Source organism: Mchenga conophoros, linkage group LG23, assembly GCF_057382185.1.
Source record: "Mchenga conophoros isolate Kocher_MC1m ecotype Shallow Benthic linkage group LG23, M_conophoros_male_GT1.1, whole genome shotgun sequence".
In the NCBI taxonomy this organism is placed as follows: domain Eukaryota; kingdom Metazoa; phylum Chordata; class Actinopteri; order Cichliformes; family Cichlidae; genus Mchenga; species Mchenga conophoros.
This window is the reverse complement of record NC_140547.1, coordinates 44,721,800-44,739,086: the sequence shown is the minus strand read 5'-3', so window position 1 is coordinate 44,739,086 and position 17,287 is coordinate 44,721,800. Positions and strand designations below refer to the sequence as shown.

At 38.8% G+C, this 17,287-nt stretch overlaps 1 long non-coding RNA gene across 1 annotated transcript; it reads right to left on the bottom strand.

Moving 5' to 3' along the window:
• Window positions 1–5,836: 5,836 nt before the first annotated feature.
• Window positions 5,837–16,089, bottom strand: LOC146548096 (uncharacterized). Its single transcript, XR_014890906.1, has 3 exons — window positions 15,928–16,089; window positions 11,869–12,088; window positions 5,837–8,869 (listed from the first exon to the last, which is right to left on the bottom strand). It is a non-coding gene; the product is annotated as an uncharacterized LOC146548096 (long non-coding RNA).
• Between the last annotated feature and the right edge of the window lie 1,198 nt (window positions 16,090–17,287).

Below are 17,287 nucleotides of genomic sequence, written 5' to 3'. Positions count from 1 at the left end.
GTTCTTTAAAATACAGCGTGTGTTTTTTAAAATATTATAATAATGCATAATTATGTGGACATGTATATTAGATCGTTTTTAGTGAAATATAATCCCCCCAGAAGGGCAGGAAATGCTCTGTAACTTACTTTAAAACTAAATATGTTCCCTAAAACGGTGACAGAGCTACAGACCCATGACAGCCTTACACAGGTAGCCAGCAGCTATGACCAGCACTACTTGTGCAGTTAATAAAAGGACAGGTAATGTTTGTCGCGCTGTTGCACACACAGCACGCTCGTTTGTTTCAGTTCGTCAAATTGCCACAAGACAGCTTACCAACGTGTACGTAATAAGCCAATACTCCTGTGTGCTACACACTACAGTGTACGCTGTACAGCTACTTACTGGGTTTGTCGCATCAGTCTGTGTCTCTGAGTTAACTTGTGTTTCTCCTACAGCTCCGGACCGCTAAAAATGCGCGTGCTCTTTGTGAGCTCGTTCCCGGCTCGTAACCAGCGCGTTCTGCCGTCGAGGGCGATCATTGGTTAAATGTGATCATGTGACTGATGCAAGCCAGATCCTTTTATTTAGCAAAACTATGATTAATAGTTAAATATTATTGTTGAAGGGCACAGACAGGACTCCGCACGCACACACACATAAAAATAAATTAAAAAAAAAAAAAGTTTTTTAAAAGTTGCCTCAACAAAAGGGCACTTTGGGCACCCATCAGGAAAGGGGCGGGTGCTCAAGCCCCTCTAGCCCCCCCCCCCCCCCCCCCCCCCTCTGCACGTGCCTGTATAGACAACCTAAAAGTGTTATTGTTTGGCTTTTTTCAGTGTTTTGTTTGTTCGTGAGTAAATCGGTTTGGCTGAGATTAAAGTTATTAGATTAGATTAGATAAAATAAAACTTTATTAATCCCCCGGGTGGGTTCCTCCTTGGTTTTTACACAGCTGAATAAACATCAAACAGAAAACTGATTAAACAGAAGTATGAGACGGTCGAGAATTTACTCCAGTGTCCTGTTATATTGCAGATAGCAAGGAGCAGACGGCCGAGTTTATTAAACTCCACCGAGACAGCGGTGACGCTAATCAGAAGGCTAGACCGTCCAATTTCCCCAGCTGTTTACTTCCAGCATATCCAACCTTCTGAGGACCCAGCCCACGTACGCCGCGAAGGCCGGGTCCTCGGGAGGATGCAGCCGATGAATTTGGACACTGTCACTACCCGATCGGGGGTGTGCCAAATGGCGGAGTGAGTAGACGCTCTCTACCGAGTTCTGCACAGAAAGTTCGTGAACAACGGTAAAACCTCAACTTTATGCTGCTAACACTAACAATTCACTAAATAAGAGAAGATGCAGCAATCATAGGGCAAGAAGCAGCAGAATGCTTAATCAGAAAGGAGCGAAAAGGGGACTGGAAAGTTCCAAGTCTAAGATAGCGCCTGAGAATGCTAACGAGGAGAGTGCTACGCCCAGCAACGTGCTAATGGATAGCTTCCATAACTACGCAGCTACTACGGTGGCACTCACGTTAGCCGAAGAAGAAGTGGATGAGTTCCCACCTCTCCCTGTTACACCTCTCAAATCGCCAGCTCCGAAGAAGGTGATGTACGAACGCAGCAACTCTGACCCAGTTGATGTAAATGAGATAATTTCTCGTCTGTCGGCACTAATAAACACCAGGTCTGATAACATTGAGAGCATGGTGAGAGAGAACTCGAACATGGTGAAAGAGAATACGCTCCAGATTGAGGGTCTCAAAAAGACGATTGATTTTGTGTGCGCGGAAATGAAAGATATGAAGGGGAAAGTTTGCGACTTGGAAAAAAAAGTAACTAAAGAGGAAGGTCGAGTGGACAACTGCCAACAGAGAATCTCTGAGTTGGAAAGATATTCCAGGAGGTGGAATCTCAGACTACATGGAGTCAGGGAGGCTGAGAAAGAAGACGCAAGGGGAAAGGTGACTGTGATATGCCAGTCTGTTCTGCCAGAACAAAATCATAGGCTGCCTGACGTCATCGACACCGTACACCGACTCGGAGCCAAGCGACAAGGTAGCACCAGACCTAGAGGCATCATCGTGCAGTTCACCTACCGAATCTACAGAGATGCTGTATGGAAAGCAGCCAAAACATCCTCCTACCTGCAGGACAATCATTTGAGGTTCGCTGAAGATCTGTCCAGGGAGGACAGAGAACGTCGTGACAAACTGTGGCCGATGATAGACAAAGCCCCTAAGGAGGGTAAGCCGGCTTATTTCGTGGGAGGCCGAGGATTCATCAGTGGATCAGAAGTTTTCCCTCCTTCATAGAGACGCTTATTCAGTCTCCGAAATGACATTTCTGTAAGCTTGTTTACATGGTGAACTTGATATTTTCACCCTCAGGTTAAAGTTTTATTTAGTGTTGAAGAGTGTGTTTATCTATAAAATGCTATATTTAAACCATAGCAGATAGTTAAATACTGTATTTTTATAAGCTTAGTCACTCAGGGTTTTTACTGTTCTACTACCTAAATTGTGCAGCACCCGGTCCCCTTATCCTATAGATCTATTCTTAGTTGTAGAAGTTTAGAACTTACTTTTTCTCTTTCTTTTTTCTAATAACTTTGTCTTTTTCATTTGTTTCTCTTAATACCAGGAGTTTAAGACAAACATGTAAACGCAAAGCTTTGTTTTTATTTGCCAAACAATTTAAAACAGATTTTTGCTTTTTCCAAGAGAGTCATTCCACACCTGCTGATACAAATTTTTGGAAATCACAATGGGGTAATGAAGTCTGGTTGTCCCATGGCTCTGAGCGTTCTGCTGGAGTTGTCACGCTTAAAAATTATTTTTCTGTAGATGTGTTACACTCTGACTGTGACACCTTAGGACACTACCTCTGCTCACTAATCAGACACAATAACAGTACTTTCATTGCAGTAAATATATATGGTTACAATAATAAAACTGAAAATGATAAATTACTTGACTCCTTAGAAGAAAGAATTAATTGCTGGCTCTCCAAATACCCAAATTCAGTCCTCTTAATTGGTGGAGACTTTAACATTGCTTTAGACAATACGGTTGATAGGTGGCCTCCAGGGCAGCAGTCTTCATACAGTGCAAACTTAAAAAATTTCATGGGAAAATTTAATCTTGTGGATATTTGGAGAGAAAAATTTCCAGATGATAGACTCTTTGCTTGGAGCAATAAGACAGGATCCAGGCAATCACGTATTGACTTTTGGCTTGTTTCTGACTGTATTGATAAAGATAATATTACTGTTAATATACTTGCCACTCCCCTCACTGATCATAGAGCAATTTACATTAACGTCCGAATGTTTACACTGGATAATATACCTCATAAATTCTCTTATTGGAAGTTAAATAATTCTTTACTAAAAGATAAAATGGTTAACATGCAGATTAATAAATTAATTGTTTATTATTGGAACAAAGCTAACAGAGAGAAGTCCTTTTGTACCAATTGGGAACTTTTTAAATTTGAAGCATGCAAATTCTTGAGAAGATATGGGAGTCAAATTGCTAAATTAAGGAAAGCTGAAGAACAAGAAGTAATAAGCAGAATTGCCTCTTATTACCAGAAGTCCCCAGAAGAAATCTCAGAGGAAGATAAATTAAGTTTACTAGAACTTCAAAATAAATTGGACGGTTTATAACGACGCAAGGCTGAGGGTGCTTTCATAAGATCCAGGAAGAGGTGGCTGGAGGAGGGCGAACAAAATTCTGCTTACTTTTTCAGACTTGAAAAATACAGATCAAAAACAAACTCTATTCATCAACTAAATATTAATGGCATTGTCTCTGACAATCCTGGAGAAATTTCACATTTCTGTGCCGAATTCTATACTAAACTATACAACTCAAAATATAATGAGGCTGTCTCAACAGGATTTTTCAATAATATTAAAAACCTAAAATCTATTGTTGTGGAAGATAGAAGTTATTGTGACAGCCCTCTGACTGTGGAGGAAGTTTGTAATTCCATTTCTGCACTTAAGGCCAATAAATCTCCCGGCACAGATGGTTTGACTGCAGAGTTTTATAAATCATTTTCTAATCTCCTGGCTCCATTTTTACTGCAGGTTTTTACAGAAAGTATAGAGAATAACATCCTCCCTCCTTCTCTAACTCAAGGTCTCATAACACTTATTCCAAAACCAAACAAAGACTTACTCTTTATTGATAATTGGAGACCCATCTCCCTGCTCAATAATGACTATAAGGTTATGGCTTTAATACTTGCTAACAGAATTAAAGAGGTCTTGGAAACAATTATTGATGAGACACAATCAGGCTTTATGAGAAACAGACACATTTCTAATAACATTAGACTGGTTTTGGATTTACTTGATTACTCTGATTTGGTATCTGACAATAGCTTCATTCTCTTCCTGGATTTTTATAAGGCTTTTGATACAATTGAACATCAATTTATTTTCCACTCTTTGGAAAAATTTGGCTTTGGCAAGTTTTTCTGTAAAGCTGTCAAAACCTTATACACAAATGGCAATAGTTCTATTAAAATGATTAACGGCTCCACCCCGAGATTTGACCTGAAACGTGGTATTCGCCAAGGATGTCCTATTTCACCATATTTATTTTTACTTTGTACACAAATTGTTGCAACTAATATTTCAAACAGTGTTGTACAAGGAATCACCATAGCTGATAAGGAGCTCGTCATCAGCCAGTTAGCCGATGACACCACACTCTTCTTGAAGAATGCAAACCAAATCCCTCCAGCTCTTACTGTGATTAGTGATTTCTCTGAGGCCTCTGGTTTATGCCTAAATCTAAAAAAGTGTGAGTTACTAGCATTTAAAGACTGCCCTGCAAATACTATCTGTAATATCTCTGTTAAACAAGAAGTCACATACTTGGGACTGTTAATATCCAAAGACCAAAAATCAAGATTCTCTTCAAACTTCACTCCAATTATACAGAAAACCCTAAAAAAGTTCAACCAGTGGCTGCAAAGGGACTTGTCTTTGAAAGGTACAGTGTTAATTACTAAAGCAGAAGGGATATCCCGATTAACATATGCTGCTGTCTCCTTACATCTGGATAAGAAAATTAGTAAAGATATTGACCGTATGCTCTTTAATTTTATATGGAAAAACCGTACGCATTATATTAGAAAAACTGTTGTGATGAATAAGTACGAATCAGGTGGGCTTAACGTTTTAGACTTTTCTACTTTAAATAACACTTTCAAAATTAATTGGGCCAAACATTTTCTTAAAAACCCTACCTCTATCTGGAACTTTATACCACATTATATTTTCTCTCGTTTTGGTGGCTTTAATTTTGTTTTAAATTGTAATTACAATGTTGAGAAACTCCCTGTAAAGCTTTCATCCTTCCATAAGCAGGTCCTCTTAGCGTGGACCCTCATTTATAAACACAACTTCTCACCTCACAAATACCTTATCTGGAACAACAGAGATATTTTATATAAAAATAAATCACTTTTCCTGGAAACTTGGGTCCAAAATGGGATCCTATTGGTGGCTCAGCTGGTTAATAAAGAGGGACAACTACTTACTTACAACGACTTTATTGCACTATATAATTTTCCAATCAGTGTTCAGGAATTCTCAATGGTGCTTGGTGCCATACCCTCAGGGACTTTAATATTATATAAAAACACTGACAGCTCAATATCTACCTCAGTCACTCTCCCTCAGGGGTGTCAAACTCAAATACACAGTGGGCCAAAATTCAAAACTGGAACAAGGTCGCGGGCTAACATTAATATTTACTGAAAAAAAAATCTTCCTCCATGTTGGGGGAAAACTCTGTAAAAAACCCAGGAGAAATAAAGACACAATGAGACAAAGTTACTTTCTTTATCAAACGTGTACACGGGTGAGCTGCTAAGAACAACTCACACCATGCACAGTGGCTTGGTAATTTTTATAGGCACAGAGCACAGAGACAGTGAGAACAGGATAACAAATAATAAACAGATAAAATAAAACAACTCCATATATGGCGCTAGTCTCGTCAGCAGAGAGCTAGGGAAGATAAAACAATCTAAAACAATATGTCCCAGAAACAAGATGTGTTTGCTGGGAAAGTCTAAAAAGATAATTCTAAACTAATCTAACCATAGGCAAAGGGCAGACAAAAGGCATCTTTGTACATTTAAAAGAAGGTAAAGAAACATAGAATCATTTTTCCTGTAACATTCCCTCCTGTTTTAACTTATTTTAAATGTATACAACAATTGTCTGTGAAGGTTATTTATTAAGCATCTTTAGCAAGTTTTTAATTTTCAAAATGTCAGCATAGCAGAAATGGAAGTCATTTGGTCTAAAGAATAAAACAAAAGAAAATAATAAAAAGAAAAACATAGTAAATGAAAATCATAGTAAATGAAATAACAAGTGGAATAAACAAGAAAAAATAATAAAACTAAAACTACAAAAAATAAAAGGATGAAAACTAAAATGAAAACTTTGTATTTAAAAATGATGAAAACCTAATATGTAAAATGAAAACTTCAAAAAATACAAGGATGAAAACCTTATATTAAAATGATGCAAACCTTAAATTGAAAACTTTATATGTAAAATGATGAAAACTTCATATTTAAAATGAAAACTTTAAAAAAAAATAAAAGGATGAGAACTTCAAAAATAAAAGGATGAAACCTTTATATTTAAAATGAAAAACTTTATGTTTAAAACTGAAAACTTCAAAAAATAAAGGGATGAAAACCTGCATAACCTACTAATGTTTTAATCAGTGCGTGATCACTTGACAAGTCATTTTTAATCACCACGTCATTCATTAGCTGTTATTACAAGTTCTCCTCTAACAGAATTGCAACTGGATGCTGTTCTTCTTGAGGCACGGCAACATAAGCAGTCATTGTAGTTGTTATCATCTTTGAAATCATTACTCTTAGACATGGCGGTGTAGCTGCTCCAGATGTGTGGTCAGTGACATATTTTTGCAGAATGGACAAATTCTGCAAAGCTTCATAAATGTCTCCTCCAGTTTCGTATCCATCAGGGATAAAAGTGCAACATGTTTCCCCGATCAGCTTGCAAACTCCTCCTTGTGATGCTGTTAGCAGGTCTAGAGTCAGTCTGTTCTGCAGCACCATCGTTCTGATGGCCTGCTGTTCTCCTGCTAAGGCGGTTCCCAGGGTCTTAGTCAAGTTGATGTGTCGTAGCAGAGCATATCGGTTGATTTCCACATGATCCCGCACCTCGGCAACTCCAATGCCGGGGATCAAGCTCTGTAAGAATTTCACTCCTCCTCAGATGCGAAACTCTGGTTCCTTTACTGCTTGGTGCCGTCCGTGCACATCCTGTCTGGTAATGAGTCTTTGTTTGTAGTATCATTCGGTAGCTGTAGTTGGAGCGACAGTTGAGGCTCATCAGTGTCGCGTTACTGGCACAGGTTTCGTTGAGTGAACAGTCCATACACTTCCTCTCGTTCCTCGGTGGGCAGAAAGTGTATATGTATTTGCATAGCAGTCAGTTTTATTATTCAAGTAAGCTGTAGTGTTCATAAACTGCCACCAGAAATTAGTGGCATAGCCATGGGGAAACTTGGTGTACTTTCCTTTGTCATACAGTGTCTGCCTTTTCTTCATATAGCGTGACTTATTGTCCCTCACGGAAGCAAAGATGAGGAGCCCGGCCATGGTCAGGGCCGCTGCAGTTGTTAAGAGCCACCACCTCATGACGACGGGACACACCCTCCTGTCGCGAGTAGACCCCCCGGCCAGGAAAGCTGACCCCTCCACCGGGCGAGATCACAACAAGTGGGCAAGCCTGCCGTCAGCTGTGTTTAGATGGCTTCACTTACTGGCTCTGATGGATGCAAGATGGTCGTTCCGCTATTTTGCAAGCTCCAGTTTTTCCTTTGGAGCACTTTGATCAGAACCCAGTCACCGGGCTGTGATCTGCAAGACACTTGATAGACATCATTACATTCTTCGTCATTTACAATCATCTCTTTATTTTCCTACAACTTAGACATACATTTTGCTACTGAAATTGTATCTGCCTTTTTCACTGGGTAGATTTCTGGCCACTTTGAGAATACATCTATAACCACTAGGACGTATTTTTACCCTTGGCATTCATTTAGCTCAATAAAGTCCATATGGATTGTGTGAAAAAGATAAGGTGGTGTGGGAAAACGGCCTCTTTTATATTATTTTTTTTTTGACACGTCATGCACGTTCTGACAAATTGTTTTGCTGAGGTTTCAAAATTTACAGTGTAGAATTTACAGTTTAGAAATGAGAGTTGACAATACTGGTCAGTCCCCCCGTTGACAAATGCGTACAGCCATGAGTCACTAATGCCGCCATTTTGTGGAGGAATTTTTTGGCAACACTGGCTTGCCATAACACATCATTAAGTCGTTTGTCAGAACTGCACCGTGTTTTAGCCATTTTGCCTGCTCTGCTGTGCTTGCTGCTTTTTGTTCATTTTTCAACACATCCAGTGGAATCTGATGTGTGTGTACTGCCATCAATGTGATGTTTGCCTGTTGTGCCGCCTATTTTGCTGCTCTGTCAGCAAAATTGTTGCCTGTAGTAATGAAAGAGTCAGTAGGCGTTGTAAGAGGTTGGCATGCTGGTTTGCCGGTTGGTGTAATCATTCCTCTGGTTTTCCAGATTTTTTGCAAAATGATGCACAGCAGAGAAAACATACTGGCTGTCTACATAAATGGTTATTTGTTTATCTTTGTGTATTTCACATGCGCAACAATCTCGTGTGAAGTGACCTTCCTCTCCACGGTTCTAGCAGGCGTTGTCTCTATGTTATCTGCTGTTTCTGCGTGGCTGTCTGCGGCCTTGGTGTTTGTGACTTTGCTCGCCTCTCTGTTCCTGATAGCCACCTGCGAATTAGTGTTTTAGTCTGTTGTCAACAGTCAGCCTTATTTTTAAGTTACAGAATGCTTCTCCCTTTTTTTGTTTTTTGTTTTTTTGTTTGGGAGAATAGATGCAACTCTACATTTTCACTTAAGGCAGTTTTAGATAATTTCTAGTTCTTCAAACAATGCATGGATCTCACACATTTCAAACTTTCAAGTTAGGGTTGTTTCCCATTTATACAAATATATATATTTAACTTTGCATAGCTCACAGCTCATAGCTCACAGCTCTAAACCTAGGCATTTTTCAATCATATGCCTAATCACTATGTGTCACTGTGATTCTCAAGTATGGTCACAAGTTCGTTTAAATTCGTTTCCAAAACCAACAAAATAATCAAAGAAAAACAAAAACATAAACGTGTCAGGACACAAAAGAAAAAAGAAAAATGCTGCCACCCGAACAAGGCAGAAGTCTGCATATGTTGGCTTTTAATAGCATGCAGCTTGTAACATGGTAGACTAATGTGCCTGTGTTAATTCAGCTCCATATTATTGTGTGAAGTTGCACTGGGTTGGGAGTGGTTTTGTGTGTGTCACATTTTTGGTGAGCCAATGGCTGGAATGGGGTTGGACTAATTAGAGGCAGGTGTACTTGATTGCACTGACACACTGGTCTACTTATAGCCCACACTACAAACACTGCTGTTTTGTTTTGTCTCTCTGTGCAGGTATGTAATGTGATGAAATCAGATATGATTGGGATGGATTGGTTTTGCGCTATGAATTTTATATTAAGTGTGTCGTTTTGTCTCTCTGTGCAGTCCAGGGCCTATTATATGCCACAGCCTAAAGGCAGCAGAGTTGCAGAGGCTTGAGTGACCACTGACTATATGCTTGCAGGGTGGTGGGTCTCCAAGGACAACTTCTAACCCTGTTAGAGGCAACATGTGGGGTGCAACTTGGCTGTGTGGCATAGCTGGCTCTGGCCTTGGGACTGTGTGTTTTTATACAATTCTTAAGTGGGACACTGGACTGTTTTATCTTTTATCTCTTGATATATTTTTTGTCAATAAATTATCTTTTAGAATTTTATTGACTGACATCTTTTTGCCCACGACTGAGACGGTTGGTCAGACCTAGAGTCTTTCTTTGGGTGTGTTACAGCAGCTTCTGCTCTAAAAGAAACAAATAAATAAAAAGAAAATGTGGAACATGCTCATCAGCTTAGCAGTGTCTACATATTTAATTCAGCTTCTCAATCCTGTAGTTTTAGCTGTTGTCTACAGGGTTTTGCTTATTGTTTGTTATTATAGGTGTGCTCTATATCTCAGCAATGTGTCATTCTAGAATGATAAGTTTCAAGCTGGTCAAGTGCCTCTATGCACTTCATTAGTTTAGTTATTCTCTGTATTGTCTTCATCTCACATGTCATTACACTGAGTTTCAGCAAACCTTAAGCTTGATGCAGACTACTGCTTAACAATTATTCACCTCACATCATAACCGATTAAGGTGCCTCTTCATATTAATATTATGTCATTGTTAATATTATCCTCTTTGTCTTATATAACAGCAATAGCATATTATAATATTTTATCAGTGTGTACCACTATACTACTACTGAGCCAATTTATTAGTTAGGATCATCTTATTCAGCAAACAGATAATTTAGAACTCATCTAATCTGCGGTCACATTTGTTCTCTCTATTGCATGGCGGACCAGGCAGGTCTATTATAATATATTATTTATATTTTATTTTGTATCCATCAAGGGCTTCAGATGACCTGCAGAATCATCCTTTTCCCAGGGTGGAGACAGTTACCTTTTCACACACTGTCCTTGGCTGAACAGTGACACAGCCTTAATATACCTTATTTATTTTATTAAAATATTTTCGTGTGAATTATTTGCTTTATATTCATTTTATACATGCTGGGCATGGTCATCATGCCAACTGTGTTTCATTGTTAATATCACTTTACAGGTTGTTATCCTTGCTATTATTAATTTCAAATACTCTAAAGATAATTTCTACTGTAATTTTCCCTTTGTTCATCTTTATTTCGTACTTTTTATATTTATATCTACTCAGTGGGGTCTGTTTTCAACCCTTTTAAACTACTTCAAACTACTTTGATCTCTAGTTTTCACTTAATAAGGGATTATTATGTTCTTCCTGATATGGGTGGTGCTGCAGATGCGGCTGCAGGAATGAGTGATGGCTTTCTAAAAGGGTTGTGGGAACTGCACAGTGTCTTGTCTTCTGGTTTTACTAAACTGGCAGTTGAGTTCTGTTCTTCTGACTGTTTATATTTTGTTTTCTTAAATCTCTCTCTGTTTTTGTCCGGCGTCTGGACTTTTCTTTTCTCACCACTGCTCGTCAGCAGGAGTGAGTTTTAATTTCACTTGCTTGATTACCCATCTTATTTATGTATTTACTTATTTTTGTTTAAGTAATATATACACAATACAGCTGCTATCACCTTCGCTGGTATTAGAGACGAGAGTGGTTGCTCACACGCCCTTCTACTTTCGGACTATTTCCAAAAGCGGTGTGAACTTTACGAGACGGAACTCGACCGTTCTCTCAACTCACCAGCACGTCAGTGAATAGCAGTAAAAGAAAAACACAGTAGGAGCAGCTCAGTCTCTTATTGGACCGTGAAAATTCAGCTTGCTCCGTTAATTAAAACAATACACACACATACATTCACATTCACACTTATTCGCGCGATCGGAACCCTTATCATAAGGGGAGCTGCCAGTCTTTCTGTAGACGAGCTACTTATTCCCTAGACCCTGTCTAGACCCAGCTGGGGGAGCTACCCAGAGCTCCAAACCTAACCCACAGAAGTGGGGAGCTTCCAGTCGACGAGCTCCAAGCTACCAGCCGACGAGCTACTTTAAACCCACAGAGGTGGGGAGCTTCCAGTCGCGACGAGCTACTTTCGCTATTTTAAATTCCCTGAATTTAAAATACGCTTTTACGCAAGATTGTGTCAGTGTGTCTGTATCTACCTGGTCGGTGTCGCCGGGTCTGGTCCACCTCGATCGGGCCCCACCACCGTGGGTCGCTTTCTAAAACGTTGGCCAAGACTCGAATTTAACGCCCTTGGTCTTTGACCACACACCTAGTGTGTGGGCTGTCGACAGACGAACAACGTGGACTGGTCACGGAGATGGGACACGATGGAGGCGCTCCGGCTGTCGAAGGACCAAGAAATGTTGGGGGAAAACTCTGTAAAAGACCCAGGAGAAATAAAGACACAATGAGACAAAGTTACTTTCTTTATCAAACGTGTACACGGGTGAGCTGCTAAGAACAACTCACACCATGCACAGTGGCTTGGTAATTTTTATAGGCACAGAGCACAGAGACAGTGAGAACAGGATAACAAATAATAAACAGATAAAATAAAACAACTCCATATATGGTGCTAGTCTCGTCAGCAGAGAGCTAGGGAAGATAAAACAATCTAAAACAATATGTCCCAGAAACAAGATGTGTTTGCTGGGAAAGTCTAAAAAGATAATTCTAAACTAATCTAACCATAGGCAAAGGGCAGACAAAAGGCATCTTTGTACATTTAAAAGAAGGTAAAGAAACATAGAATCATTTTTCCTGTAACACTCCAGATTTAAGAATGAATCTCTTCTTATGGACTCAAACAAGTTTTTCTGAAAAACTGAATATGGAACAAGCAAAGCTTAATACTAAACAATATATATATATTAGCTGTATAATACCAGTAGGCCAGCTCTAATAGTAATTTGGTATGGCTTCGCGGGCCAGAGTTTGACACCTATGCTCTCCCTGATCCAGCTGAGTCACCAATAGGAAAAATCTGCTTTTCATAGGAACTTGGTAACAGCAATAAGAGAATACGTAGTTTATTCCAAGAAGATATCGTCTCTCTCCCATATGTAATATCTTATTGGAACCGATATGTTCCAGATATCAAGTGGAAGACAGTCTAGATGGTCCCCCATAAATATTTGATTGTAAATAAGGTGAAAGAAGTCTCATTTAAAATTCTACATAAATGTTATCCAGCCAGTCACTACATGGTAAAATTTAAAAGGGACATTAATACTAATTGTACTTTCTGTGGGGATCATCCAGAAACTGTGACACATCTTTTTTGGTACTGTTCTTTTACACAGAGATTCTGGAAGGAATTTAGCAGGTTTGTTATTGTCCATATTTTAAGGGAGTTTTCTTTACGATGGGAAAATTTTTTCTTCACAAATGCAGATACTTTAAAGCTAAACCATGTATAAACAGATGGCTGAATGACTTTAGACTCTGGGCTAAATCGCTGAAACTTGTGAATAACAAGAAAGCCCATAAACTTGTTGTTTTATTTAAAGAGTTTAACCTATGTTAAAAAAAAAAAAACTCCCTATTTTATAATCACGACTGCCCTTTTTTTGCACGTTATTTTTTGCCTTTGGTTCAAATCCTTCAATGACTGTTCTTTCTTTTTGTGCTAACTCTTTTAGCTTTGTGCTTCTTGTTGTTGTTGTTGTTTTGTTTTTTTGTTCGTTTTGTTTGTTTGTTTGTTTTGCTATAATACTCAACGGGGGCGGAGCGTGGGGGTGGCTTACTGGGCTTAAGCCCGGGTTGTTTTGTCAGAAGCCCGGGGTCTTTTGGAGTGTAATTTTTCATAGTTAGATGCCTGGCTGACAACTGTATCAAACAAAAAGTACACACAATATTCGAAGCACATAGTGCACACTGTGGGAATTTACGACTGTGCGTGAATCCCCCCCTGATATTGGTATGATCCGAGCTCAGGCACTAAGCGACTGAGCGAGGGGGCGGGGCAGCTGCTGCCAGCAGTGAGTGCGCTGTTGGAGAAACGCAGCCAGCCATACTAAGGAGAGCTGAAGTTTGACCAGGTACCAAAGAAAATCATTCGTACTGTACAAATAATGTAAATATGACGGTGCATCACGAAAGATTGATATCAAACTGATCACTTGACCAATATTACGTTACTTGCTCTTCGAGTGAATCAACAAATGGCGAAATGAAAAGCCGAACAAATGCTATTTTTTTAGAGAGTCTTAGCTTACGTGTGTTTATTTCATATTTTCAGTTCTTACCCTCCCCGACTAAATCGGTTTCAGTTATGTACTGAAATATAAGAATGGACATTAGAGGGTTCTTTCAAAGAAAAAACTCAGGTAAATGTTATTTTATATATTATGCTTTGTATGTTGTTCAGTATATTTCTATGCAAAACAAGAGGGATTTCAGTACACAGCAGGATATTCACATTTGTAACCAGATATTTACACTTTAGGGAGAAAACATAAAACATTTTTACTGTACAACATCAATTTAGAGTAAACTTTTGTTTTAGATAAATATTGAAATATCTTTTGAATTAGTTAAATGTCAGAATAAAGAGAGACAGAGCTGTCTATTTATTATCACTTTCATCATATTAAGGAGTACATATACATTAAGTTTATTGTTAATTAATAAGAAAACTCCAGACGATTCCATTCTGAGTTGAAGAAGCTTCTGATAGGTTAGTAGAGTCCATGTGAGTAAGTTGGTGACACACCTGTGGATGCATATAAGGCAAAACACAGAGCCTGTTTCTTTGACATGGGAACATCAAGAGATATCAACCAAAACACCAGGAAAAGAACTGTGGAGCTCCATAAGTGTGGCTCAGTTTGAATACAATTTGGTGCCATTTGCTATTAAGAAATACAGATAGTTTCTCTCTTTACTCTTAAAGTTAACAAATATGTTTTTATATTTATCAATCTAAAAAAATAAACATTTTGTCTGATTTGATGTTACAATTAAAAAAGTGTTTTTATCTGAAGAGTAAATATCTGGTTTCAACTGTATATTTGATGATTGTCAGCACAAAGAGGGAGAGAGAGGAGAACGAGGACAGAACAGATGAACAAGAGCAGGTGAGACACACATGTTAGTCAAATGGTTGTTTACCAAAAGTATCAGCGTATCATAGGTCCTCATGTATCTCGTACCTAGTGTTTCTTTTTAGGTTTGTTATTTTTCAAATTCTGTATTTATTAAGTTATGCAGGCTTGTTTGTACAACAAGGCTAAATAATTATATAAACTTTTCTCAATCTAAATAGTGGACTTTGGTAGAATTAAAAAACAAGTGTAGTGCAGGTCTATGATGATTTTTAGTGCTATCATCTAGTTCTGATTGTGGTTCTGTCTTGGTTAAGTCCTCAGTAGTCCTGATTTTGAACTGTTGTAGTCCTGTTTTAATTCTGGATCAGTTCTGGGTCTGGTTGAATTGGGGTTTAGTCCTCGTGTCTTGATACAGGCCCGACCTTGTTCTGCCTTGCTGCTTAATTAAAAAACTCGTTTAAGGTGTCCTGCACATGTGATATATATTTTTCCCTATATGAAGTCATTCTTTTTTCAACAGAGCCTATTAATCTTTCAGTCATTTCTACCCCCCCCCCCCCCCCCCCCCCAAAAAAAAAAAAAAAAAAGTCCCACATGCATACTACTCTTTGGGCTAAGCCCCGGGTGTTTCAAATATCTGGCTCCGCCTCTGATGCTCAACCAAGGATGTAACATAATCGGATTAATTATGGTGCCTTGTATGTTATACTGTTGTTTGTAAATAAAGTTTAATTAAAAAAAAAAAAAAAGTTTCTGTCGCCATTTTAGTTTTTAAAAGACGTCGTGATAAGGGCGGGTCTTACTGTGAACCTGCGCGCTCATTGGCTAATAACTTGAGATTGACAAGCCGTTATCCAATGAGCGCGCGGCTTCTCCCAACATAAAGTAGTTTCCTTTGAAAAACCAAAGTCTGATTATTTTTGCCTCCACTGACGGAGCCTGTTGTTCCCGCCACAGAGACACAGTAATGTCAGAGCGGTGTTAACACTCAGCTGCCTCAGCACAGCTCTCACTCTCCTCCTGCTCTCTCAGCTAAACTCACTTCCTCTCTACTTACAGGAAACCAGCGCTCAGAGGAGCCGACCGGCCTCACGTTTCACCCACAGACACGAACAGTGTGGAATTATTTTATGTCATAAGAAGAAACATATTCATGTTAACACTCACCTGCCTCAGCTCCACCTTCCTCCTCCTGCTGCTCTGAACTAGTGATGGGTCGTTCGCGAACGAAATGGCTCTTAGAGCCGGATCGTAGACGTGAACAACGCAGCCGCCTCCTTATCATGAGCCGTCACATGTTTTTTTTTTCTTTCTCTCAGCCTCTCTCTCTCTCTCTCTCTCTTGCACTTTTTTTCTGCTTCACAGGAACAGAGGCAGAGAGAGAGAAAGAGGCAGGGCCAACAACGTCACATTAGAAAGGTATAGTAATCATCCACAACTATTTTCAGTTGGAGATGATAAAGGATTCAGAAAGTTTATTCATGCAGGTCCATATGACAGAGAATATGCATGTTCTTTTTGTTTTCATATTTTAATTTATATTTAATTGTGTTGTGTTGTCTCACTTTAAATTTGTAAAAGGAAAAAGCTGAAAATTTAAACAGTTAAAAGTTGAAATGTGAATAGTTGATTTTTGTATTATATGATTTATTTATTACATTTTATGTGGAGTGAATAAATAAAAGTATATTTACGGTGGCCCCTAGAGACAAAGCACATACAAACTTCAAATCACGTACAAACTCTGAAGCACGTACAAACTCCAAAACACGTACAAACTCCAAAACACATACAAACTCCGAAGCACATAAAAACTCAGAAGCACATAAAAACTCAGAAGCACATAAAAACTCAAAACACGTACAAAAGACAACAGAAGTGCTCCAGGATGCTGGGCGCAGTGTTGAGCTTTTGTTACCTAGTGGCTACACAAGCCAGCAAGTACCGACGACTGGATTTGGTGTGTGGTAGTAACAGGTAAATGAAAAATTTTTTTAAATTATTTGAATATATATATGAGTGCCTGTGTATAAATACACAAACAATACACACATGCTTTCAATTGTGTAATTTAAGTGATCTAGTAGCTCTGCTTTGGAAGTTCAGTTCATGCTAGAAATGTGTTTTGGAGTTTGTACGTGTTTTGTCTCAAGGGGCCACCGCATATATCTACCATAACCACTTTTTTTTACGTTAGTAATTCCTTTTTGTGCATAATTTTATATTATTGTTAATAATAAATTAATTAAAGCAACAAAACAACCTGAAGAGCCGGTTTGGAGCCGAAAGAGCCGGTTCTCTAAAAAGAGCCGGAAATCCCATCACTACTCTGAATGGAGGATCAACACTTTCACTGCTCCTCCCTAAACACAGAGGATGCTGGGACTTGTAGTTTTTACCTTGTGTGATATTTATGGCTGTGACACTAAATCACAGCATGAAAACTTCCTGCAAACATGTCACAGGCGATAAACGTTTCACATTAAAGGTGAAGTTATTTTTCTGTCTCATGTTCAATAAACAGTGA